We start from the raw sequence: 26,229 nt of genomic DNA on the forward strand, positions 1-26,229 counted from the left end.
GAAAACAGCCCCAGGCACCTCTTCAGCGCCTTTAGGTTGTTTGGGACTGGGAGTTCCATAAAGGGTCGCATGAGGTCAGGGTCCAGGGCAATGACACCATGTGCCATGATGCATCCAAGGATGTCCCTAAATGGGAATTAAACTTTCAAGGGTATCAGGTGGTGCAAAGAGATAGACAGGATGGTAAGGGAGGTGGAGTTGCACTCTTAATCAAAGATGAGCTCCAGGCAGTAGTGAGGGATGATATAAGATCTAAAGAGCATAATGTTGAGTCCATTTGGGTAGAGATAAAGAATAACAAAGGGAAAAATTTATTGGTGGGTGTTATCTATCGCCCACCAAATAACAATAGTTTAGTGGCACAGGAAATAAATAGAGAGATAAGTGAGGCATGTAATAATGATACGGCAGTAGTCATGGGGGACTTTAACTTATATATAGATTGGGAAAATCAAGTTGATCGTGGGAGTCTAGAAGAGGACTTCAAAGAATGCATCCGTGATAGCTTTCTTGAGCAGCATGTTAAGGAATCCACAAGAGAAAATGCTCTCCTGGATCTAGTGTTGTGCAATGAGATAGGTAGAGTAAATGATGTAATAGTCAGAGACCATCTGGGAAATAGCGATCATAGTATGAGTGAATTTCTCATTCAGATGGAAGGGGAAATAGTTAGATCTGAAACTAATATATTATGCTTAAACAGAGGTGACTACCATAGGATGAGTGAGGAATTGGGCAGAGTGGACAGGCTAATTGATGAAACAGTTGAGGAATAGTGGAAGATTTTCAAAGAAATATTTTGTAATGCTCAACAAAAATATATTCCGGTCAGGAAAAAGGGCGCAAGAGAGGGAAAAATCAACCGTGGTTAACAAAGGAATAAAGGAGAGTATAAAATTGAAGACGCAGGTGTACAAAGCTGCAAAGAGCAGTGGGAAATTGGAAGATTGGGAAAACTTTAAGAGACAACAAGGGGTTACAAAGCGGGTAATAAGAAATGGGAAAAAGGATTAGGAAAGTAAATTGGCACAAAATATAAAAACAGAAAGCAAAAAATTTTATAAATATATAAAATGGAAGAGGGTGGCCAGACTTAACATAGGACCCTTGGAGGATGAGAAAGGAAAAATGGTAGCAAAAAATGAGGAAATGGCCGAGGCATTAAACAAATATTTTGTGTCAGTCTTCACGGTGGAAGACACGTCCAGCATGCCCAAGTGCGGAGTTAAGGATGCGAATGTTGGGGAGGGCTTTGATAAAATAGTTGTTACAAAGGAAGTAGTGATGGAGAAACTAATGGGACTAAAGCCAGACAAATCATCTGGTCCTGATGATATGCATTCAAGGGTTCTGAAGGAAATGGCAGAAGTTATAATTGATGCATTGGTGGTCATATACCAAAATTCCTTGGATTCTGGGCAGGTCCCGGCAGACTGGAAGACAGCAAATGTCATGCCACTTTTTAAGAAGGGATGTAGGCAGAAGACTGGAAATTATCGGCCAATTAGCTTGACGTCTATAGTTGGGAAAATGCTTGAAGCCGTCATTAAAGATGAAATAGTGAAACTTTTGGAACGTAAGGGTTCAATCAGGCTGACGCAGCATGGTTTTAGAAAGGGAAAATCTTGTTTGACAAACTTGTTAGGATTCTTTGAGGATATAATGGCTGCGGTGGATAGAGGGGAACAGGTTGATGTTGTATATTTGGATTTCCAGAAAGCGTTTGATAAGGTGCCGCACAAGAGCCTTATCAGTAAGTTACAGGAAAGTGGAGTCCGGGGTAGTATATTGGCCTGGATTGAAAATTGGTTGTCTGACAGGAGGCAGAGAGTCGGGATAAATGGGAGTTTTTCAGGTTGGCAGAGAGTGGTAAGTGGGGTGCCACAGAGGTCAGTGTTAGGCCCACAACTGTTCATCATTTACATTGATGACTTGGAAGAGGGGACAAAATGTGGTGTAGCCAAGTTTGCGGATGACACCAAATTGAGTGGAAGAGCAAATTGTAATGAGGATGTGGAGAGTCTGCAGAGGGATATAGTTAAGCTGGATGAGTGGGCAAAGGTCTGGCAGATGGAGTACAATGTTAGTAAGTGTGAGGTTATCCACTTTGGTAAGAAAAATAAAAGAGCTGAATATTATTTAAAGGGTGAAAAACTACAGTATGCTGTTGTGCAGAGGGACTTGGGAGTGCTTGTGCATGAATCGCAAAAAGTTAGGTTGCAGGTGCAGCAGGTTATTAAGAAGGCAAATGGAATGTTGGCCTTCATCGCTAGAGGAATTGAATTCAGGAGTAGGGAGGTAATGTTGCAACTGTACAAGGTACTGGAGAGACCGCACCTGGAGTATTGTGTCCAGTTCTGGTCTCCATATTTGAGGAAGGATATACTGGCTTTGGATACGGTCCAGAGGAGGTTTACTAGGTTTATCCCTGGGATGAAGGGGTTGACTTATGATGAAAGATTAAATCATCTAGGATTGTATTTGCTCGAGTTCAGAAGAATGAGAGGAGATCTTATAGAAACATATAGGATTATGAAGGGTATGGATAGGATAAATGTAGGAAGGTTTTTTGAGCTGGCCGGGGAAACTAAAACCAGAGGACACAGTCTCAAGATTCGGGGGAGTAGATTTAGGACAGAGATGAGGAAAAATAGTTTTTCCCACAGAATAGTGAATATTTGGAATTCTCTAACCAGGGAAGTGGTTAAAGCTGCCTCATTAAACATATTTAAAATTCGGTTAGATAAATTTTTACATGATAGAGGAATTGGGGGATATGGGGAGAAGGCAGGTAGGTGGAGTTAGGTCATAAATTAGATCAGTCATGATCATATTGAATGGTGGAGCAGGCTCAATGGGCCATTTTTGGCCTACTCCTGTTCCTACTTCCTATGTTCCTATGTCCAGGTGGTCTGTATTAAACACACACTTGTCCTTGTACATCAAGTTGAGGGACTTGGCTGTATGCAAGAACTTAGCGAGGTTAACGTCGTGGTCCTGCTGATCGTGGCCACAGATGGTAACATTATTGAGATATGGGAACATTGCCGTCAGCTTGTGCTCCTCCACCATAACACTCTGAAAAGCAAAGACACCATTAGTCTCACCAAAAGGCAGCCACAGGAAGTGAAATAGTTTCCGTCAGCCTCGAATCCCATATAGGCTCAATCGCTTAGATGGAGGGGGAGTTGATGGTAAACTGACTTGAGGTCAATGGTCAAAAAAACTCTGTATTGTGCGACCTTATTGACCAAGTCAGCTATCCGGGATAGCGGGTATGCATCCAATTGGGTGAAGCGGTTGATGGTTTGACTATAGTCGATCATCATCCAGGGCTTACCCGCCCCTCTGACCATGAAGACCTGCGCCCTCCAGGGATTGGTGCTAGGGGCTATGATCCCCTCCACTAGGAGTCGCTGAACCTCAGCCCAGATGAACTGCATATCCTCTGTGCTATAGCGCCTACTCTTGGTGGCGATTGGTTTGCAGTCTGGGGAGAGGTTCCCGAATAATGACGCAGGATGGTGAAACTGCAGGATGGTGCCGGAGACTGGGTGCCTGGTTGGGGGTTGTGAACAGTCTGCGGCAGTTGGGGGCCCCCGAACGCCATCATCACACTCTTGAACTGACTCTGGAAATCAAGGCCCAGGAGAATCAGCGCACAGAGCTGGGGCATAATCAACAATACAAAATTATTGTAACATTCCCACCCCCACCGTTAGAGATGCTACACAGTACCCCTGGATACAAGTTTGTTGGTCCTTCGCTGCCATCTATATCAATCCGATCATCAGCCAGACAGGAAGGGAGAGTCTATGGACCACATCGGGATTGGCAAAGCTTTCGGTAATGCCGCTATCAAAGAGGCAGTTCGTCTTGTGCCTATTCACCTTGATCTGCATCATGGAGTTCAAGATCGGGTAGGGGCTGGCTTAATCCAGGGTGATTGATGCCAATACAGGCATCTCATCCTTGTCGTTGTTGGTGGGGAGGCCCGCCCAAGACGGCAACCTCCATGTTGACCACGCTGCTCTCATCGGAGAAGAAGGAGGAAGTAGAGTCGTGGCAGGCAGAAGTGACATCATCATAGGGATAGGCTAAATGGTGTAGAGATTGGGAGCGGGTAAGATGACGCCCCCCTTACCAAGAATGTGGTCGGCACTGAAGCTCCTTGGGCACACATGCCACACTGCTCCTGGACAGAATTCTGGATCTGCAGACCTTCTGATAATGGCCCTTCTTCCCGCAGCCCAAGCAGATGGCTCCTTTCACGGGGCAGAGGCATCTTGAGTGCCTCACCTGCCCACAGCAGTTGCATCGTGGCAATGCTGGCGCCACCACAGCAGTGGTCGGGTCGGTAACCTCCGACGCTGAATTTAACCTTCATGGTGGAATGTACGCGGTAGGCCCGCTTCTGCCTGCCATTGACACCATGTGGCACTGGGCCGAGTCTAGAGACCTGACCAGGTTGATCACCTTTTTTAGTGGGAGTTGATCCTCTTTGAGGAGACGTTGTCGGATATATTCCGACCTCAACCCCGACCCACAGGCAACCCGGATCAGGTCTTCCATGCACTGGGTCAACGATATCGTGGCCGAGGGGTTCCCCAGACAGTCTTTTCCCAGTGCAACCAAGGATCGGATGAACTCCTCAGTGGACTCACCAGGCTGTTGCTTTCTGGACGCCAGCAGGTAACAGGAGAAAACTTCGTTAACCCTTGCCTTGTACAGCTTCCGTAGTTCAGCCATGGCCTCGACATAGGTCATGCTGCACTGGATGGCCTGGCAGGCCCTCGGGCCGACTCGCGCCTGTAGGATCTTCAATTTCTTTTCATGGGAATTGATCATTTCAGCAGTGGCGTCGAGGAAATTATTAAAGCAGTTCACCCACTGTTCAATGAGTTCAGGTGCACCCAGGACTTGGGGGTCTACTTCTAGCCTTTCGGGGCACAGCAACTTCTCCATTAGCAAAGACCTTCAAAAATCTAGTGTAATAAATTGTTGGGCGCTACCAGATGCCCCAAAAATACACAGACAAAGACTGAGGGGAACGATAGGCTTTATTATACTAGAGATTGCTGGCCCGGGTTAAGGCTAGGTAAATGAGAAGAGGAAGAGGGGACTCAACCTTTATGGCCTGGGTCACATGGGAGGAATCCAGGGAGGAGTCTAGGAGAGGATGTCATCAGGAGGGTGGGCCAGTCTGTACATACAACCATATCATTACACCATCTTCACCAAAGTTTATGTGTTATTTCAGAGAACATTTACTTATACAATTTTAAACTTGTGTATTTCACCTATTATTTTATTGTTATTTATTTTAATATTTTATTTATTTTTATCGATGTATTAGCCGGTTTTCTGAGGCTTTCGGTTTCTTCAACTTGGGATTCAGGGGTTTTACTGTATGTTGTTGTTTTCTGTCTTTTGTTTATTCCCAATATAAATTATCCTATCTCAGTCTATTTAAGACCCACGTTAATTTTTGATAATCAATCCTTTTCGTCATATTTGCAGAAGATTTTTAGTATCTGCAAGCCCATTTTAAAATTCTTCTTTCACTTTCCTCAACAATCTCTTTGCCCCCTCCCCCCTCCCCCTGCCTTTCTGATGTAAAATTTCCACATTCCTAATATTTGCTGCTGCTCTTTTTGACAATATGATAACATTTTCAATTGATTTAATGCTGAGTTGCCACAACTGGACCGCTTGTTCCATGATGTTTTGTGCCTCAAAGGGATTTATAACCATTGTAAATTGTACACTATTGAAATACTGCCAGTTTGCCCAATGACAGCTTTTAAAGTAGTTTCCTAATCTATCATAGCCAACTCACCCATCACCCCTTTGTGGTGTACTTTGGTTAGATTTAAGATGCTAGTTTAAGACTGAATGAAAAGCAATCCAAACAAGAACAGGAGTAGAATAATTGGTCACTTGAGCCTGTTCCACCTTTAGGTAAGATCTAATGCAGTCTTTCCCGTCACCACCTTCCCCCACCCTTTCCCCTCTGGGGACACATTCCCTCAGTACTCACCCTGTCAACCCCCCTTCAGGATCTTGTGTGTTTCAATATGATCACATCAATATTCTAAAGACCAATGAATATTGGTCCAACTTTTCTTTGTATGTCATCCCGGAATCATCCAAGTGACTTGCCTTGCAATTCCTTCAATGCAAGTTACATCCTTCCTTCAGTATGGAAACCAAAACTGAAAGCAAACATCACAGTTTAGTCTCACCAGTGACCTGTAAATATGAATCAAAACCTCCCTTCTTTTGTACTCTAGTTCCTTGCAATGAAGGCCATCATGTTGTTAGCATTCCCTTGAAGAACCTGCATGCTGTATTTTTACCTATCATGTTCTGTATTTGGTTATCCAGATTGCTTTAATTCATGTTTTGTTGCCTCATTTAAATAATTAATGACCTTATCACAGTCAGAACCGACAAGTATCCGTTTACAAAAATCCTTCATTGATCTCAGTTTTCATTCTCTGTACATTCTCATCCCAGGTTCTACCATTCACCAGTACACAGGGGGCAATTTACAGTGGCCAATAAACCTACCAATCCACATTTCTTTGGGATTTGGGAGGAAATTGGACCACCCAGAAGAAGCCTAGATGGTCACAGTGAGGACATTCAAACACCAAACAAAATATCAGTCAGGATAGTAAAAACTCTGCTCAGCAGGTCTCACAGCATCCACAGAAAGTAAAGATAGATTACTGAAGTTATGGGTCTGAGGAAAAAGCAGGCAAGGGGCCTATGTTAAAAAGCTGGTGAAAAGGGAAGAATGGGAGGGGGAGAAGTACAGACCAACAGACAAAAGGTATTAATTGGATATGATAGGAGGACTGGAGAGGAAAGGTGACAATAGATGGGGAGGGGAGATTGCTTTTGTCTCTGTGCAGGGAGACAAATATGTTTTTTACATACACTTTGCATGATTTTACCGGTATGAAAAATGTCCGGCATTTCAACTTTGGTCGACCAAAACTCCAGATCTCGGTTTCTTTATGTGAGTTTAGACAGCATACTGCAAGTGCTGTAAGTAAAGAGGCAGGACTTGCAACGGTACTGCGTCAATGTCAACCGCGGCGTATAACATGTGGGACATAGAGCACCACTGCGGTGATGTGACGTGACGTGAATCGTACGTGTCAGAAATATTCTGCAAACAGAGAAAAGTGAATGTAGATCCCGAGGTGCTTTTGATGTTCGCAGCGACTAAGTTTACTACTATTCAAATGCAGGTTCATTTCATGCATGACTTCATGATGCACTGATGGACCCAGAATCCATGCAAGCAAAAACTTTATGCAATACGAAATACATTGCATGAGAATTTGAAAAGAGGCAGGGAGTAGTTTAAAGAAGAAAAGCGTGAGGAGCTTAAATAACAGAGATGGAGACGCTTCCTTCTTATGAGTCAATTTGTGCTGATGCCGGATCGAAAAATATGGAGGGGAGAGAGAGAGAGAGAATGTTCTGGTCTAATGTTCTGAACAATTCTGATGATGATGAGTGGAGGGCTCATTTCCGTATGTCTCTGGAAACTTCTCACTTTGTATTGGGACCTATTGAGCCACATCTGAGGCGCAAGACGAAAAACTGATGACAACCTCTGGAACCTTTGCTTAGACTCGCCATTGCTTAGTGGTGGTATGCTACCCCATGTGAATATCTATCTACTTTTGGTGTCGGTGTGGCCACTGTCTGTGTGTTTGTACACCAAGTAACTGGAGCATTGAGGAGGGCCCATTTAAACATTCGTTGAACTGCCAAGTGGCTCATGACTGCAGGAGACAATTTGCTGAACAGGGGTATCCAATGTGTGCTGGTATCACTAACGGTATACATATTCCCATCAGAGCCCCCCATGATGAACCAATTGCCTACTACAATAGGAATGGATGGCACTAGATTGTTTTGCAGATGATTGTAGGGCCACAACTATTGGTAAAAATCATGTCCTGAGTTTGCACTTTAAAAATATTTTGTGAATCATATGTCTTTCTAAACACAGCTTTCTGGTGTATGTGGGGCAGCCTGGGTGCACCAATGATGCTTGAGTTTTATCCAACTTACCCCTCTACAGAAAGGCAGAGGAACAAGGAGGTTACCTCTACCCATGTGAAGTGTCGTATATTTTGGTGTATAAGTTCAGCTGTGAAACCCAAAAAAAACTCTCAAAAAATGGTTAACGTATACACCGGATATACTTTTGAGACCTTAAATTCAAAATTGATTCTGCGCTGATCCGGCATGTAAGTCAACCCTTGAGAAACCAAAAAAAAACAGATTGCGAAAGATTTTCATTGTGAATTTTTATTGAAAATTACAACGAAATTAGCACCCTTCAAAATCATTCTTACTCTCATCACCTGAAACAAAGATGGCACGGTACATCCATACTCTCACTGTCTAAGCAGTCATCATATGGGTCCCTGTCTATATCTGATGAGTCAGTTTCAGCTTCGTCATCAGTGTCCCACAATAAATCATCTTCTGTGCCATCAATTGGACAAGAGATACCACACTTCTTCAATTATTTCACCACAGTCTCCACTTTAACTTTCCCCATGCCTTGAACACCAAGTTACACAGCATATCAAGTGATGTAGCACGCACTACCCTGCCTTTTGTAAACCACTTTTCTGCACTCGACATCCATGTACTCCATTCCTCGCACACATGGTCTTTGAATGGCTTGTTCAAACAGGCATCGAGAGGTTGCAATATTAACATTAAACCACCCGGGATAATTGCCATGTAAGTATTACGTAGTGCTAATCCACTTTTAGTGTTCTCAGTTAAGTGGCTACGAAACATATCCCAGACCAGCAAACTATGTTCTTTGAGTAAACTGCCTGGCTGCCTGTTCCACACATTGTCTATCCATAGTTTTACACCATTTTTATCCATCCCTCCTTTTAAATGAAAATGTACAAAATTACCTGCAGGGAATTTCATTTTTGGTTTAATTTTGTGTTGGAGGATTACCAACCAACATTTGAACTCTGCAAAGATTGTGGTGAAAAATGCATTCGGACATCTCAAAGGTTGCTGGAGGTGCCTTGCCAAGAGAGTTGATATTTGTACCACTTTAGTATCAGATGTTGCTGTGGCCTTTTGTGTTCTACGCAATATATGTGAGATCAACAAGGAAGACTTCTTGCCAGAGTGGTACAGCTATCAACCAGCTCTCCCTGATGAGCCCAAGCTGCTTCCCTATCTGGATGCACAAGCACATATTTACCAAGTGATACATGAGATACTCATGTCCATTCTGTAAGAAATGAAGCTGGGAAAATGACTGCTTGTATTGGCTGTATCTTGCACAAATGTAAAAGATGATTTGGGCAAGTTAGATCTTGAAATATACCTTCCCTGTAAGAATGTAAACATGACTGCTTTTTGTAGATGTTCATGGTACACTTGTAAGAGAAAAGAATACTTGCATCTTGTACTCTATCATTTCTGTAAGATTTAAATGATTGTGTGACAGCTATCAATAGGTGTACCTGGTACGTATGCAAAAGATTAGCAGGTACACTTGCATCTTTTGCTTTTGTCTTTCTGTAAGAACTTAAACTATTGCATGACTGCTTTAACTAGATGTACCTTGTAAAAGGATAGTTGAACACTTGCATCTTGAACTCTTGTCTTTCTGTAAGAATTTATACTAGTGCATGACTTCTTTTAGTAGTTGTACCTGGTACACTTGTAAAAGAGTTGCAGTAGAGAAGAGGAGACTGTGAATTGCAATAAAATCTTTTATTTCAAATGCATTTAACGAGTTACATATAACACTTACCTCAACTGCATTTAATACATTAAGACTGTGCAAATATCAAATAATCACTCAACTGAATTTAACACGTTAAAAACTGATCAACTATCGAAACTTTACTCAACTGCATTTAACACGATACTGATGTGCAATACAACCACCATAGATGACCGCATTACTGCATATGGTGGGGGGAGGATAAGGAAGGGGATGATTGAAAAGATTATGAGTGCTGCATAACTTCACCATGCTGAGGTGTCTGATAGAAATATTGGCTATGCGGTTGGTGAGGGTGGTACTGCCAAATGGGATTTTAGGGCAGTGCTACAGGAGGTTGGTGCGAATGCGCAGAGTATGAAAACAGATTCATCCTGTCCTTCAAGATGGAGCTCTGGCTTTGCATTTACTTCTCTAATCTTTTGAACATTTTTCCAAGCCCTGTTATCTCCTCTGTGCAGGTACATCTGTCTGCCTCATGGGCAAACATCTCAGCCTCCTTCGCCTCTGTCTTCATTCGCTCCTTATGATCCTTCTGGAGCTCATGGCGATTATACTTCTTTTCTCTATAGTCATGGTCCATTGTGTGAAGCATCTCATACATTTCCTGGGACATCACCTGTGCCTTGGTAGGTCTTGATTTCTTCTTAGGTGGCTGCCACCCTGGAAAGCAATGGACCATATGCTACATTAGCATAACAGCTTCTTATTGGCAGACACACATACATAGTACATTATAAAATTTGTTGATCACGAGAGGAAATAGGGTTTTACCTGGTTGATCTTGAGGTGCTATGATTAATCCTTAGTTTAATGTTAAAATTCTATTTCATCTAGATAAGGTTTAATGTTAGTTTGGGTGGACAGGGCTCATCTACATTCAGCAAATACATGGTTCGTTGCAGTATATAGCTGGCTTCAGCACAAAGCCACACATTAGCATTTTAAACACATATAGTTCTTTGAGATGGAAGACAGAAGCCAATTTGGAAGATGGAATGGCTGGTGCTGAAGTTGAAGCCAAAGAGATAAAAGGATTTATAATGATTTTTGAGATACTTAAAACAATAGGTGTTATCTCAGAAGCACCTGTGTAAACATGTAGCCAGTTGTATCCATGTGGCTGGGAAGACAGTCCAGAATCAGAAGAGAAATGGAAGTGGACTTAAATGCTTTTAGCGCATCAGTGTGAAAAGACCTTATGAACTTCAAAGACAGAAATGATGTCACATACCATGTGACATGAGAGATTTGCAAGAAATATATTATTGAAATCCATGACAAAGAGGTCAGTTTAAGAAAATTCACCATCTTGCTCAGACAGGACTGGCCAGCAGCAATATTTCCTGCAGAGGGAGAAAAGCTGCTTTTGTGTTACTCCTAATACAAGGCGGGGGTGGTAGGGGAGTGGGGGGGGGGGGGGGAGACACACAGAATAAGTAGATTTCAAAAGAGAAGCCTACTTCTGACTGCCTCCTTAAGATAAAGAGGGCGGTTTTATAGTTTGGGAACACAGATTCCAAAGTCTTCATTCAAAAGAAGCAGAGTTGACCTCATGGTAAGACAGTACTGGTATTATCCTATTCACAGGAGATACATTTGTGGCCCAGAAGATGGTTACTTCTGTTTGAAGAATATCTCTCAAGGACAACTCAATGAAGGAATTGTGAGTTAAAGAGGCCTGAAGATATGATGTTTAAAAGTGCTTTATAATTATTTATGAACTGAAAATTTAAGACCCTCAAGCATTTCTGAATTTGGGGACTTTAATACACGCACACATATTTTAAATTTGCGCATAGTGGGGTTAAATTTAGAGTTGTTTAGAGATAAGTAAGAAATGTTACATTATTAATAGTTTAATAATTAAAATCTATTATTTTAAATTTACCATTGTCTGATGAGATTTCCATTGCTGTTCCTTTGATAGTACTAACAAAGTCCCTTTGATCCCCAACAAAATTAAAAGGGTTGTTAGTTCATAGTTGCCTTGCTCGCTTCAGTTTCCATGCCACTCTGGAAATTGGCATCAGGAATGCTACTTGTGGAGGTAGAAGGTTCAAGACCCACAATGGGACATAGTGGCTCTTCAATGGTGTTCCTTAATGCTATTGGTTGTTCAGTATGGCTAGTGCTCCAGATGGCATGACAAAGATCAAAATAGGGCCAAAATGGCCCTCTACCACTCTGGCCATTGTGATCATTAATCTGGTGATAATTGCAGCTCAGGCATTTAAGCCTGCTAATCGCTTGGGAATTTTCACAATTAAACCCGCTTTCCTTCATTTTTAATGCCACACGGTCTAATGTTGGCCCATGCTTCACGGTACCATTTACGTGTCAGTTGGTTTAATCCTCTGCGTGGATGGTGAGGACCTCGTGGATCTCTGCATCACTTCAATGATTAGATATTGTGGCCATCTGGTGCTGATAGTTTCATATCCACCTGCTGCAAATTTGAAAATCTCATGCTGCAATGTCGCGCGCTTTACATGTCATTACGCGCCATCAATACGTGCTTTTCATTAGCTATTCATTAGCCCGTTGTTCTACAATCACAGCATCTGGAGACTTTCGTGTTTTACTCCAGAGCAGTCAAGATCTCTGCCACCATGAAGCATAAGGGTAACAGGTATATGGGAAAATTAACACAGTTCATTCATAATTAGAGTGTCTAAGTCTTGAAACTCGCTACCCAATGGCATTTTGGAAGTGCCTTCACTAGAATTGCCTCAGTATCTCCAGAAGATGACTTACTACCACTTATCAGGGGAAATTAGGCTATAAATGTTTGCCTTGCCAATAAAACATGTGCAAATAGTCTTCAAATGGTAAAATGAATTATAATTACGGCTCTTAAACTACATATAAATAAATATAATTCTGCATGTATATTGTGTGTGCCTGACATTTCATTAACATGTAATTTAAAGCAATAAAACAACTCTGCTATTTCAGCGTCTACTTCTCCCATATGTCCTTGTTCCACTTTTTATTTAACATTCTGCATATTGCTCCAAAGTCAGCTCTTTGCTTCCTGGTTTATGGTTTGTAAGGATTCATAATGATAACCATTTCTCACATGGCTAAAGACCTGGTGCAGGACAGAGGGCTTCAGGTTTCTGGATCATTGGGCTCTCTTCCAAGAAAGGTGGGACCCGTTCTAATGGGAACGGTTGGCTTCAGAACTGTTAGTGCAGCTCTGGTGGGTTTAAATTAGATTTGCAGAGTGGCAGACCAGATAGGGGAGTGGAGAAGGGAAAGGATGATGTGAAAATTGTATGCATCATTGGAAGTCAACATGTTGTACATGGTGGAAATGTTCTCAGGCACATCTATTTTAATGCAAGGACTGTTGTAGGGAAAACAAGTAGCTTAGAGTGTGGATTAGCACATGGAATTATGACATTGTGGCAATTAGTGAAACTTGGTTGCAGGAGGGGCAGGACTGGCAGCTCAATGTTCCAGGCTTCCATTGCTTTAGACTCGATAGAACGGGGGAATGAAAAGAGGAGGAGTGGCATTGCTCGTCAGGGAAATTATCACAGCTGTGTCCAGCAGGACAGACCAGAATGTTTATATGGATGGAGCTGAGGAACAGGAAAGATATGACCGCACTTGGGGTTGTATTATAGATTACCCCATAATTAATGAGAATTGTAGGGTCAAATCTGTGGAGAAATAACAGACAGCTGTAGGAAATATAAGGTTTGGTAGTAAGAGATTTTATTTTTCCACATATTGACTAGGACTCCATACTATAAAAAGGCTGAGTGGCTTGGAGTTTGTCAAATGTGTTCAGGAAAGTTTTCTAAATCAATATATTGATGTGCAATACTGGATCACCTATTAGGGAATGAGACAGAACAGGTGACAGAAGTATGGGTAGGGGAAACATTTTGTGTCCAATGATCAAAATGCCATTAGTTTCGTTAATTATGGAGAAGGATAGGTCTGGGCCTTAGGGCGAGATTCTAAATTGGAGAAAGGACAATTTTGAGGAAATGAGGAAGAATTTAGAATGCGTGGGTTCGGATAAGTTGTTTTCAGGTAAGGATGTGTGAGGTAAGTGGAGGACCTTCAAAGGTAAAACATAGTTTGTATGTTCCTATCAGGATTAAAAACAAGGTTTTCAGCCAAAGGGAACCTTGGTTTTTGAGGAATATTGGAGAAACGGTTTGGAAGAAGAGAGAAGTGCATAGCAGCTATAAGCAACATGGAGCAAATGAGGTTCTTGGGGAGTATCAAAATGCAAGAAAAACCTCAAGAAATAAATCAAGAAATCAAAATGAAGACACAAGGCTGCTTTGGCAAACATTGTGAAGGAAAATCCTAAGGTTTCTACAGGAATATTAAGAGCAAAAGGATAGTAAGGGTTAAAATTGGTCCCCTTGAAGATCAGGGTGGTCAGCTTTGTATGGAGCCAAGAGAGATGGGGGAGATCTTAAATGTTTTTTTAAAATCAGTATTCACTCAAGAAAAGGGCACAGAATCGTGGGATGTAAGGAAAACCAGCAGTGAGCTTAAACAGATTAAAGAGGAGGAAGTGCTTACTGTCTTAAAGCAATAAAGGGTGGATAAATCCCCAGGGGCTGACAAGATATTCCCTCAGACCTTGAGAGAGGCTAGTGTAAAAATTGCAGGGGCTCTGGCAGAAATATTTAAAATGTCCTTAGCCATGGGACATTGCAGGGAAGCTCACTTTGTTCTGCTTTTTAAAAGGGCTCCAAAAGTAACCCCAGGAATTATAGGCTGGTGAACCTGGGGTCAGTAGTAGGTAAATTATTGGAATGTGATTGGATATACAATTATTTGGATAGCCAGAAACTGATTAGGGTTAGTGTTAGATAAAAACATCATGAGCTGGGAATGTAGAAGGAGTCACCCAGTGCTGGGCCGTAACAAGATGCAGTTGTGACCTTGTACTCTCAAGATAAGAGTGGGGATGACAAATTGATGTGCAGGAAACTAGCAGAGAAGGATAGCAACAGTTTATTCATTGGACAATGTCATGGTATGATAATTTACTAAGTACGTATCCTAAGGTATATAAAAAACACCACTTGCTGATAACGGCAGAATGCGCCTTCTCCAACTAACACTGTTAGTTGCAAGTGTTACAATCCGGTAATAAAGAACAAAGAACCTTGATTTCGACTCAGTCTGGTGTCTGACTCACTCATTCATGAACAAAGCAGACCTAACAGAGGGTAATCCTGGACACTACCAGCGGGACTGTCCAGAGGCAGGGAGAGGAAGGGGAAAAGGATTACCCTCTATTAGAGGCTATAGAGGAAGAGGAGGAAATTTTAGAGGACAAGCAAGGGGTAGGGGTGGACACATTGATCGACTCCAGAAAATAATAACCTCCACAGAGTCTTCTGAAGCATTGGTTGGAGTCATTACTATAAACTGTCCTTCCCTTTCTAGTGTGTCCCCCGGGTATGTTAACCGAAGGCCCTTCTCAGAACATTGTATAGTTATTCCCAGTTTAGTAAGAATGTCCCTTGCCAATAAATTAATGGGGAAACTTGGCACAACCAGGACAGGTGCTCTAACCCTTTGTCGTCCAAATGTCATGTCGATGTTATCTGTATAGGGCTGTGTTTCCCTTATCCCGGAGAATCCTATTGTAGATAATGTTTTGCCCGAATATGTGCTCCCTGGGGGCTGTTTAATCACGGTCGTAACCGCTGCCCCTGTGTCAATCATAAATTCAATTTTTTCTCCATTTACCATCTCCCAAATTTTCGGTGGCTCCCAGGGAGGCGTGATTTTTGATTCTCCAGGGCCCCGTCAATAATCAAATTCAGCACCTTCCCAAATATCGTCATCACACTGGGGTGCCTGGACTTGTTGATCACTCTGCCATCCCCCAATTTTCTGGGGCCGATCAATGTGTCCACCCCTACCCCTTGCTTGTCCTCTAAAATTTCCTCCTCTTCCTCTATAGCCTCTAATAGAGGGTAATCCTTTTCCCCTTCCTCTCCCTGCCTCTGGACAGTCCCGCTGGTAGTGTCCAGGATTTTGGCAGTGCCAGCATAGGGTATGTTCTCCTCTATACATGGTACTTAGGGGTCTTTCCCAACCATTCCTTACTTGGGGTCCCGGATTTATCACTGGCCCCATGGCCTGTGGGACTATCTGTTGGGCCGCTAATTTAATCCCTATTTGTTCTATGGCTCTCATCAATTTATCGGTTGTCTCTTAAGATTCTGTCAACTTTTTCATTGATATCTCCTACCTGATCCGGACACAGCTTTTGCAGCCTTTCGTCGTCGTCCTTGTTCACCAGGCAGGCGTCCCTGAGTACTCTTTTTGTCGTCTCAAGGTCTCTAATGTCCGCTGTGGTATTCCACCATGGCGAATTGGGGAAATAAATTCTTAAGTTTTCAAGTGTACAGACATTATCATACCTACCGGACATTTATAAGTCAGTCTTTTTATACAATTGAGACCAATAAGCCTGAACCTTCGTTTTCTTTCAAAGCCCAACCTTCACGTGGGAGATTTCTCCTCTTAATAACCAGTTTAGGGCAGAAAACTCAGGTCCCCAATTGTTCATAGACCACCTTCTCACTCTATTGGACTTTGCAACGACACAATAAAGACTTTTTAAACTCTAGTAGTTTGTTGGCGAAGCACTTATCAAATGTCACTCAAACTCCTTAAGGACTTTTCTATTATCTGTAACCACTTACGTGTTACAATCCTGGCAGGTGATGACCTTCAATTATGGTCGTCTAATTTGTCCGATCTCCAGTTCTTACTGACAATCATAAATATTTTAAAAGAGAGAATTTTGTTAAAACAGGCTTCTCTGGACCTTTTTATCAGCCGGCTGAGATGATTGTCAAGAAAAACAGAAACCGTCGTCCAGTGTCCACTCACCCATCACGTCGGGGTCACCAAATTGTTAGGTCTGCTTTTTTCATGAATGAGTGAGTCAGACACCAGACTGAGTCGAAATCAAGGTTCTTTGTTCTTTATTACCGGATTGTAACACTTGCAACTAACAGTGTTAGTTGGAGAAGGCGCATTCTGCCGTTATCAGCAAGTGGTGTTTTTTATATACCTTAGGATACGTACTTAGTAAATTATCATACCATGACATTGTCCAATGAATAAACTGTTGCTATCCTTCTCTGCTAGTTTCCTGCACATCAATTTGTCATCCCCACTCTTATCTTGAGAGTACAAGGTCACAACTGCATCTTGTTACGGCCCAGCACTGGGTGACTCCTTCTACGTTCCCAGCTCATGATGTTTTTACCTAACATTAGTCAATATGGCTTTGTGCGTGGTAGATCGTGTTCAACTAATCTTATGGAGTTTTTTTAAGGAGGTTATCAGGAAAGTTGATGAAGGAAAGACTGTGGATGTTGTGTACATGGACTTTTGTAAGGCCTTTGACAAAGACCCACATGGGAGGTTAGTCAGAAAGATTCATGGTGAAGTATTGAAATGGATTCAACAATGGCTGGGCAAGAGAAGCTAGAGAATAGTGGTAGATGATTGCTTCTCAGACTGAAGGTCTGTGATTAGTGGTGTGCCTCAAGGATCAGTGCTGGAACCATTGTTGTTTGCCATCTATATCAATGATCTGGATGATAATGTGATAAAGTGGATCAGCAAGTTTGCAGATAACACTAAGATTGGAGGCATTGTGGACAGTGAAGAAGCTTTTCAAAGCTTGCAGAGGGATCTGGAAGAGCTAGTAAAGTGGGCTGAAAAATGGCAGATGGAATCTAATGCAGAAAAGTGTGAGGGTGTTGCATTTTGAAAGGATAAACCAAGAAAGGATGTACACGGTAAATGAGGAGTGCGGTAGAACAGAGGGATCTGGGAATACAGGTACATAATTCCCTAAAAGTGGCATCATAGGTAGATAGAGTTGTAAAGAGAGTTTCTGGCATATTGGCCTTCATAAATCAAAGTATTGAATATAGGAATTGGGATGTTATGGTAATGTTGTATAAGACATTGGTGAGGCCAAATTTGGAGTTTTGTGTGCAGTTTTTGACACCTAACTACAGGAAAGATATCAATAATATAGAATGCAGAGAAGGTTTACTAGGATGTTACCCGTTAAACATGTTAGTACTTTATTCCTTGGAGTGTAGAAGAATGAAGGGAGATTTGAAAGAGCTATTTATAATTATGAGGGGGATAGACAAAGTAAATGTAGGTCAGCTTTTTCCACTGGGAGAAGGTGAGATACAAACCAGAGGACATGGGTTGAGAGTGAAAGGGGAAAAGTTTAGGAAGAATATGAGGGGGAACATTCCACACAGAGAGTGATGGGAGTGTGGATCGAGCTGCCAGCTGAAGTGGTAGATGTGGGCTCAATTTTAACATTTAAGAAGAATTTGGACAGGTGCATGGATGGGAGAAGTATGGAGGGCTATGGACTGGGTGCAGATCAGTGAGACTAGGCAGAATAAATGATTTGGTACAGACTAGAGGGGCTGAAGAGGCCTGTTTCTGTGCTGCAATGTTCCATGTTTCTAATAGGCATGCTCTAATAGAAGGCCTGCCAGTGGCTATACTTTGTGAGGTGTCTGAGAAGATTCAGTATGTCCCCAAAAACTCTCATAAATTTCCACAGGTATGCCATGGAGAGCATTCAGGCTGGTTGCATCACTGCCTGGTATGAAGGTGCCAACACTCAAGACAAGAATAAACTCCAGAGGGTTGTTAACTCAGCCTGCGACATCACAGGCCCCAGACTTCACTCCATCAAGGACATCTACATGAGGTGATGTCTTAAAAAAGCAGCCTCTATCCTCAAAGACCCCCAACCACCCAGGCCATGCCCTCTTCACTCTGCTACCATTGGGAAAAAGGTACAGGAGCCTAAAGACAAGAATTCAGTGGCACAGGGACAGTTTTTTTTCCCACTGCCATCAGATTCCTGAATAATCCAAAGTCACTGCCTTATATTTCGTGCACTGTTATTTTTTTTATAGTAATGTTGTAAGATGGTTATAATATGAATGTTTACACTATGACGCTGCAGCAAACACTGAATTTCATGACTTGTTCATGACAATAAATCCTGATTCTGATTCTGTCACCATACTGCAATGCCAAGGAATACGTCCCGGGTCATTATTTGAAAACACCCCCTCACAAATTCAGCTCCATTGATTTGACAACAAACTCAACAAAGAATAAGGTGCTGGAGGATCTCAGCAGGTCACACATCATCCATGGGTAAAAATGGGCAGTCAGCATTTTGAGTTGGGAATTTTGGCCACACAAAATGATGACTGACCACTTCAAACTATGGATGTCTCTCTGAGTTCCTCTAGCTCAGTGGTTCTCAACCTTTTTATTTCCACTCACATACCACTTTAAGTATTCCCTATGCCATAGGTGCTCTGTGATTAGTCAGGGATTGCTTAAGGTGGTATGTGAATGGAAAGAAAAAGTTTGAAAACCACTGTTTTAATCATACCTAATTAACTCATTAGGTGCATGGTTTCATAACTCCAAAGGAAATGGGCCAATGACAATTTTTCTCAAGCAAAATATTTCAGCAATAATTGGATCTAGAGCAGTGATTCGCAACCTTCACTTCCCACTCACATACCACCTTAAGCAATCTTTTACGAATCACAGAGCACTGATGGCGTAAAGATTATTTAAAGTGGTATGTGAGTGGAAAGAAAAAATGTTAAGAACTATTGCTCTCACTTTTCATTGTTTGCTCAAGAGTTTAGCATTTCAGTTTTTGACTTTCTCCATTGACTACAACCTTGGAGGCCATGTACGATGTGCTGGTGAAAGTGTGATGCAATGAGACTGCTGACCTGAATAAACTTTTGCGATCATGGATCTTCCTGAACTGACCAAAACCAGCAAGCAATGGAATGGAGGAGGTTCTTGCCATAACGATTGTTGGATCTTTGTGAGTCACTTCCTTCAAGATTGTCAATTAGTCTAATGGTTGACTTACCAACTACAAATTCAGCTCTACTGATTCAGAATGTTGGAGAAGATAGGAGAAGACACAATTATCACCAGATGCTGATGGTATTAAGGAGCCTCTGAGGTTTTAGCAATGTTTTCATTTGATGCCCCAGTTCACATTCAGTCCATCTCAGTGAATACAGGTTCATTGCCAATTCCCATTACTATTTCTGCTCACTTTGGAGCAGAACAGTTAACATCGCAATTAGTGCTATTGTAATGGCCTGCTACCTGGGATGCGGCCCAATACACAAAATGGCGGATGAATGCGGCAATCTTGCAAGGCCCGTGCAGACTAATGGGCTTTCTCCCTTGCCGACTGCCCGCATGGCAGGAACACCGACGCATCAGCAGCCGGAATGTTGTTGACGTCATTCCCGCCGACAACGGTAGGAAAACCGGGCCTTGCGGCAGGAAATTGTGACTATATAAGCAGGAATCTTGACTAAAAGTGAGTGTATGTTGTTCTTCCACTCTCTGCTGTAGCACCCGCTATGCTATGCTATTATCGTGCCAGAGACCCTGGTTCAAATCCAGTGCATTTGGACCTGAAGATGATCGACTAGTCATCCCTATACGTAGTTTCTTTGAAGGTGCCAACATTCTGGATAGCATAGCCACTGGTGTGATTCGAGCAGGCCAAAGCTCAGTTCCATTTCCAACAGATCTCCGCTGATGCCATGAAGGACTACTATGTAGTGAGCTTGCTCGACCAGGAAACAATACCAAGAGCTGTCGATTTCCTGCGGAAGCCTCCAGATCAAGGCAAATACAATGCCCTCAAAGAGCTTTTAACTCGAACATTTGGGCTCTCACAGCACAAGTGTGCTGCCCAATTGTTGCATATGGACATCTTGGGGGACAGGCCCCCATCTGTCCTCATGAGTGACATGCTGGCTTTGGTCGAGGGGCACAAGTTTTAGCTACTTTTTGACCAGGTTTTTTCTAGAACAGCTGCCCAAGGATATCAAACTGCTGCTCACCATCGAAGACTTCAGTGATCCTAGCAAAGTCACTGCTCAAGTATACATGCTCTGGAGAGTGAAAAGGGACAACAGCGCTGTGGTGGAACAGGTCACTAGGCCACGCATGCAGTGAATGCCAAAGCTGCAGCAATCGATGGAAAGGCAAGTGGACTCCTCCACCAATCCGTATTGTTTCTACTATCAATGATGGGGTACAGAGGCCCGCCAATGCCACTCCCCATCCCCACTATGCATTTCAGGGAAAAACCATGACCAACCGTCGCAGCCCACATTATGTGCCCCTGTTTGCGCTCATGGTGGGGAAAAGAAAAGAGGCAACCTGGGACAGGGAAACATCAGAGGCATTCCAGAAGGCAAAATATGCATTTGCCAATGCTACCCTCCTGGTGCACCCTAGGACAGATGCCCTGACCACCCTCACAGTAGATACCTCCAACAGAGCGGTTGGGGGCATGCTCGAATAATTGATCGAGGGACAATGGCAGTTGCTGGTGTTCTTAGCAGACACCTTCAACCATCTGAACTTAAATACTACACCTTCGATCGCAAACTCTTGGCACTGTACCTGGTTGTTTGGCACTTCAGATACTTTTTGGAGGGGAGGCAATTTAAGCTTTTCATAGACCACAAACTATTAACCTTCGCCTTCAATAAAGTAGCAGACCCATGGTCAGCCAGGCAGTCCTACATATCTGAGTTTGCCACAGACATTGAACAAATTGCCAGTAAAACCAACGTATTGGCTGATGCACTGTCACGACTGGCTACTCAGGCCATCCAGACCCTGTCCCAGGGATAGATTACATGGCCCTGGTCAAAGCACAACAGACAGACCCCAAGATTCCCAAGACAGTGGTCCTAGGGTTTAGGCTAGAGAACGTCACTATCGGCCTGGGTACCCAGACACTCCTGTGCAACGTGTCCACTGGCAAACCCTCCCCTATCATACCAGCATCCTGGAGATGGCAGATTTTCAACGCAGTGCACAACCTGGTGCACCTGACCATCAGAACCATCATCAAGATGGTAGCCAGCAGGTTCATCTGGCACAGCCTCCATAAGAAGGTCAGTCAATGGGACAAGATCTTCACATTCTGTTAGGCGCCAAAAGTGTAAACACACATCAAAGTACCCCCCCAACCTTCGAGCCAGCACAACAAAGGTTCAGTCATGTCCACATTGACATTGTAGGACCACTACCGGTCTCCTGGGGAGAAAGGTACCTTTTGATGATGGTCAACTGCTCCATGAGATAGCCAGAAGTGGTTCTGCTGGAAGAAACAACAAATAAGTCCTGTGCCAGAGACTTGATCAATATCTGGGTGGCATGGTTTGGAGTCCAAGAGCATATGGCTTCAGCTAGGGGTGTACAATTCACATCGGGGCTCTGGGCAGCACTAGCCAGCCTTCCGGGAACCCAACTCCACCACACAACAGCATATCACCCCCAGGCCATGGGTTGGTGGAGTGGTTCCACAGACACCTGAAGGTGGCTCTGATAGCTTGGCTCAAGGGACCACATTGGACAGATGAACTACTGTGGGTCTTTCTTGGCATCCACACTGCACCAAAGGAGGATTTCAACCTTGGTGGCAGAAATGGTGTACAGCACACCTTTGGTCATACCGGGGGAGTTCTTGGCTTCTGCCAAGAACCAGAAGAACCATCAGCGGCAGCATTGGTCTTCACCGCACGGGAAATCCAAGACATTTATCCCCAAGGACCTAAAGATGTGTAAACATGTCTTTGTGCAGCAGGGCGCACACTACACACCTCTGCAATGACCATTCGAGGGACCAGACACAACGGATCCATGTGCATGCTGGATGATGGCAGTAAGGAAGAGACTTTCACTAAGGACTGCCTCTAACCAGCCGGTCACTATGCAGGCCCCACGATGCAGAAGCAGGCCACCAAAATCAAGGGAAAATACTCGGATCGCTGGTTCTGGGAGGGGGAGGGGATCATGTAGCAGCTTGCTACCTGAAAGATGTCCCAATACACTAAATGGCATATGAATGCAGCGATCTCGCAAGGCCCGCACAGGCTAATGGCTTTTCTCCCTGGCTGACTACCCATGTGGCGGAAATGCCAACCAATCAGAGGCTGGAATGCCATTGACATCACTCCTGCTGACAACGGCAGGAAAACCAGGCCAAGTGGTGGGAAACTGGGCCTATATAAGGAGCCTTAACTATAACCTCATTGAGTGCGTGTGTCATTCTTCCACTCTCTGCTGTAGCACCCGCTACACTATATTATTATAGTGCCAGAGACCCTGGTTCGAATCCAGCTCTGTCTGTAAGGAGTTTATATGTTCTCCCCGTGACCTGCATGGGTTTCCTCCAGGTGCTCCTGTTCTGGTTGTAGGTTGATTGGTGTATTCAGATGAGACTCAGTGGCTGAGCAGCATCAGTGGGGACAAAGGAATTGTCAACATTTCATGTTGAGTTCCTTCATCAGGACAGTTTTGACTCTAACCAACAACAATGTCTTGCCACTCGCACTCCTTCCCAAAGATGCTGCTCCACCCATCAAGTACCTCCAGCACATGGCTTCTGCCCAAGATGCAGTCTTTATTGTCTCTGGGTTGCACTTTGTCAACTAAATGCTTTAACGATTGCCCTGACTTCCTGATATAACAGTGTTCATCTGACTGGGAGCGTGTGTAATTTCAGGTGTCAATTGCAGTCATTATTTAAAGAGATACTCACCATTAAAAGGGCTTTTCATAAATTCAAACTCAATATTGATGGAGTTGCAAAAGGATTTCTTAAACACTGTGAGATTTTTACCGAACAATTTGTTAAGGTGACATCAACAATGGGGAGAGATTTCTTCTGGCAATTCTCTGACAATGTTGTGTCCGTTTCCACCCCCCCCCCCAACCCCCACCCCCACAAAAAGGCCAGTCTGGAGCTGCTGCATCTTAATAAGTCACATGAAAGTACTTGGTCACCAACAGTTTTGCAAGGGTTTTCACTGAGCTGAGTGAGGGAGACTAAGCTTCGGCCGCTTCCACTAGCAAATAAAGGCAGAGAAAAGAAGATTGACTTTTACCCACCTCCACACTTTCAGGGTTCTCTCCTGTCATCTGAGCTGTTTCTGTGCACTCTCTGTTGCGATGCTCATCAGGCCAATGTGTATCATGTGGAGAACTCCATGCCTTCATTTTAACTCTGTTACATAAGAAAGACATTGTGCAAGAAAACTGAAGATTTGTTCAGCCAACGATAGATTGTTAATATTGATAAAATATGCTTTAAAATTAGCAATACGATACAGGTCTTTATTCATTAATTTGGTTTTATGTTAAACCCTAAAAAAAACATATTAAACCTGATATAAAATGACATAAAAGTCTCTCCTCTCTCCTTTTAATTACTCCTGCAGCTTTTCCATTGTCATCTCAATATACTGTAAGCACAATGCGATTAAACTTGATGAGAGGTCCTCATGTCTCAATAATGATTAACAAAATGCAATGTGGGCTGTTTGCACAAGGACCAAACAGTGCAGGTTTGTTGAACGTCATTCTTTGAAAGCATTGATGAGTGGCTGACCTCAAATCCAACCATGAATTATCATTTAGAAATAACAACTGTCATGAAACAAGTGATGTTCATAGATATGAGAGGACATGTTAAAAGTAAATGTAATCACATGGTGTGATAAAAAGATAATGCGCGTCAAACATTTCAGTAACAGAAAAGGAGTAGATAAAGTGCTCTTTGTCTCCGAAGATGTATGACGAGCTGAATATTGCCATGACCATTATTCAGTATATCTGGATATACCAATGGGAAGGGAAAAGGCAGCAGGTTAACTTTCAGAATCAAAGTTCAGAGGAAGATCAAAACCAGTGGAAGGTTTACAAAGAGCAAAAGAGTTAAAGGAACTGATAAGATATAAAATTTTACCTGAATAATTAACTGATATTTGTGGTAAACCATTGTCTTTGGCGGCCAATATCAGATTCTGGAAGCTTTTCAACCACTGGTCCCATGTCTTTGGATCTCCAATGGTAAAGAAGACTTTTAAAGATATAATGCTAGTGTCTGAACCTTCCTGATTAACCTCCCATGTGGGACCTTGTCAAATGTCTTATGTGGACAATATCTACAGTCTTTCCTTCATCAATAAACATTCCTGCTCTCTTATCATGAAGGAACTAACCAAAGGGGTTGTTCAAGTGAACCGGTACGGACTTGAAGGGCCGACATGGCCTATTTCCGTGCTGTAAACGGTTATATGGTGCACATGTTTGGATGTATTAGGACACACCCATTACTGTCTGTGTTTGAGGCTCCACCCTCTGACCCCTGGATAAAGGCAACTGTGCCACAGCCCCCTCCTCAGTCCAGGACAGTCGAATAGCATGGCTCCATTCTGTTGAGGATGCCTATCAATTTCTCTACATCTTCTAGTCTTTGAAGCTATTGATGGTGCATCAATAATAAACTGCTATCACATTCTTGTAGTGAAGAGCATTTTCCCCATTCAAGGTCTTTGCAAAGTCATCACCGGAGCATTTTACTTTCACACTACTTCAGTAAGGGCATAACAAAATCTCTCTGTTCCCATACACCCACCTACATCACCTGCAGTAGCAATAGGAGTTGTTTGCAAGTTAATGATTTTCCCAAGGCCAACATTAATTGCACCTGCATTGATCATTACTGATTAGGTGAAGTGTTTCGGTACAGAGGTTTTATTCTACCCACATCACTTAGGTGTGAAAGTTCCCTGAAAATTAAATTAAATAATTTGTTGCTTGTTTCTTGGAAATACAGTGATGAAATTTTATTTTATTTTATGAAAATTTAAGTGACTTTTATTCATCCTTAAATGAAATGTCAACAAGATTTTATAGCATATGCAAATATTTTTTCAACACTAATTTGGGGTATATTTAAATGTGTTCTTAGTAACCAATCCAACTATATTATCTCTGTAATGTTCTTGGATTTAGACAATTGAAGTCTTAGCTTGCTCATATTTCTGCTGCTAAATCTTTAATTCTGAACTTAACAGCTTCTTCTTTTCCTGGCCCTTAGTTCCTTTCAGTCAGTTTGTGGGATTTGATATGAGGATACCCCACTCCTCAAAAAGCAACAGTGTGTGAATGGATTTAGGTGAGTAGGGTCCACACCCACCCTCTTGGCATCCCTTCCCGAATCCAGTGGTGGCGGGAAGTTCTGTGGCAGAGAATGGCTCGACCAAGCTTCGATACAAGGGACATCCTTTCCACGCTTCATGGCACGTGTTTGCTAGATTGCCCATTGACCCTACAAGAGGGTTCGTCTGCCCTTTGACAGGCCTTGATTTTCATCCTGGAGGGCGTCTAGCCACCCTCCTCACCAGGCAAGCCAGTTTAGTCGCTGACCACACGACCATGCGACAGGTAGTACTGGGTTACATGGTACCAGTAGTACTCAAACAAGTGACCTGACACAAAACGCAGATTTG

General features: G+C 42.9%; 1 long non-coding RNA gene across 1 annotated transcript; it reads right to left on the minus strand.

Annotated features, from left to right (window-relative positions):
- Nucleotides 1–9,878: 9,878 nt before the first annotated feature.
- On the minus strand, nt 9,879–24,191 carry LOC138762788 (uncharacterized). Its single transcript, XR_011357146.1, has 3 exons — nt 23,825–24,191; nt 21,984–22,028; nt 9,879–10,462 (listed from the first exon to the last, which is right to left on the minus strand). It is a non-coding gene; the product is annotated as an uncharacterized lncRNA (long non-coding RNA).
- Between the last annotated feature and the right edge of the window lie 2,038 nt (nt 24,192–26,229).

This window comes from Narcine bancroftii, chromosome 5, assembly GCF_036971445.1.
Source record: "Narcine bancroftii isolate sNarBan1 chromosome 5, sNarBan1.hap1, whole genome shotgun sequence".
In the NCBI taxonomy this organism is placed as follows: domain Eukaryota; kingdom Metazoa; phylum Chordata; class Chondrichthyes; order Torpediniformes; family Narcinidae; genus Narcine; species Narcine bancroftii.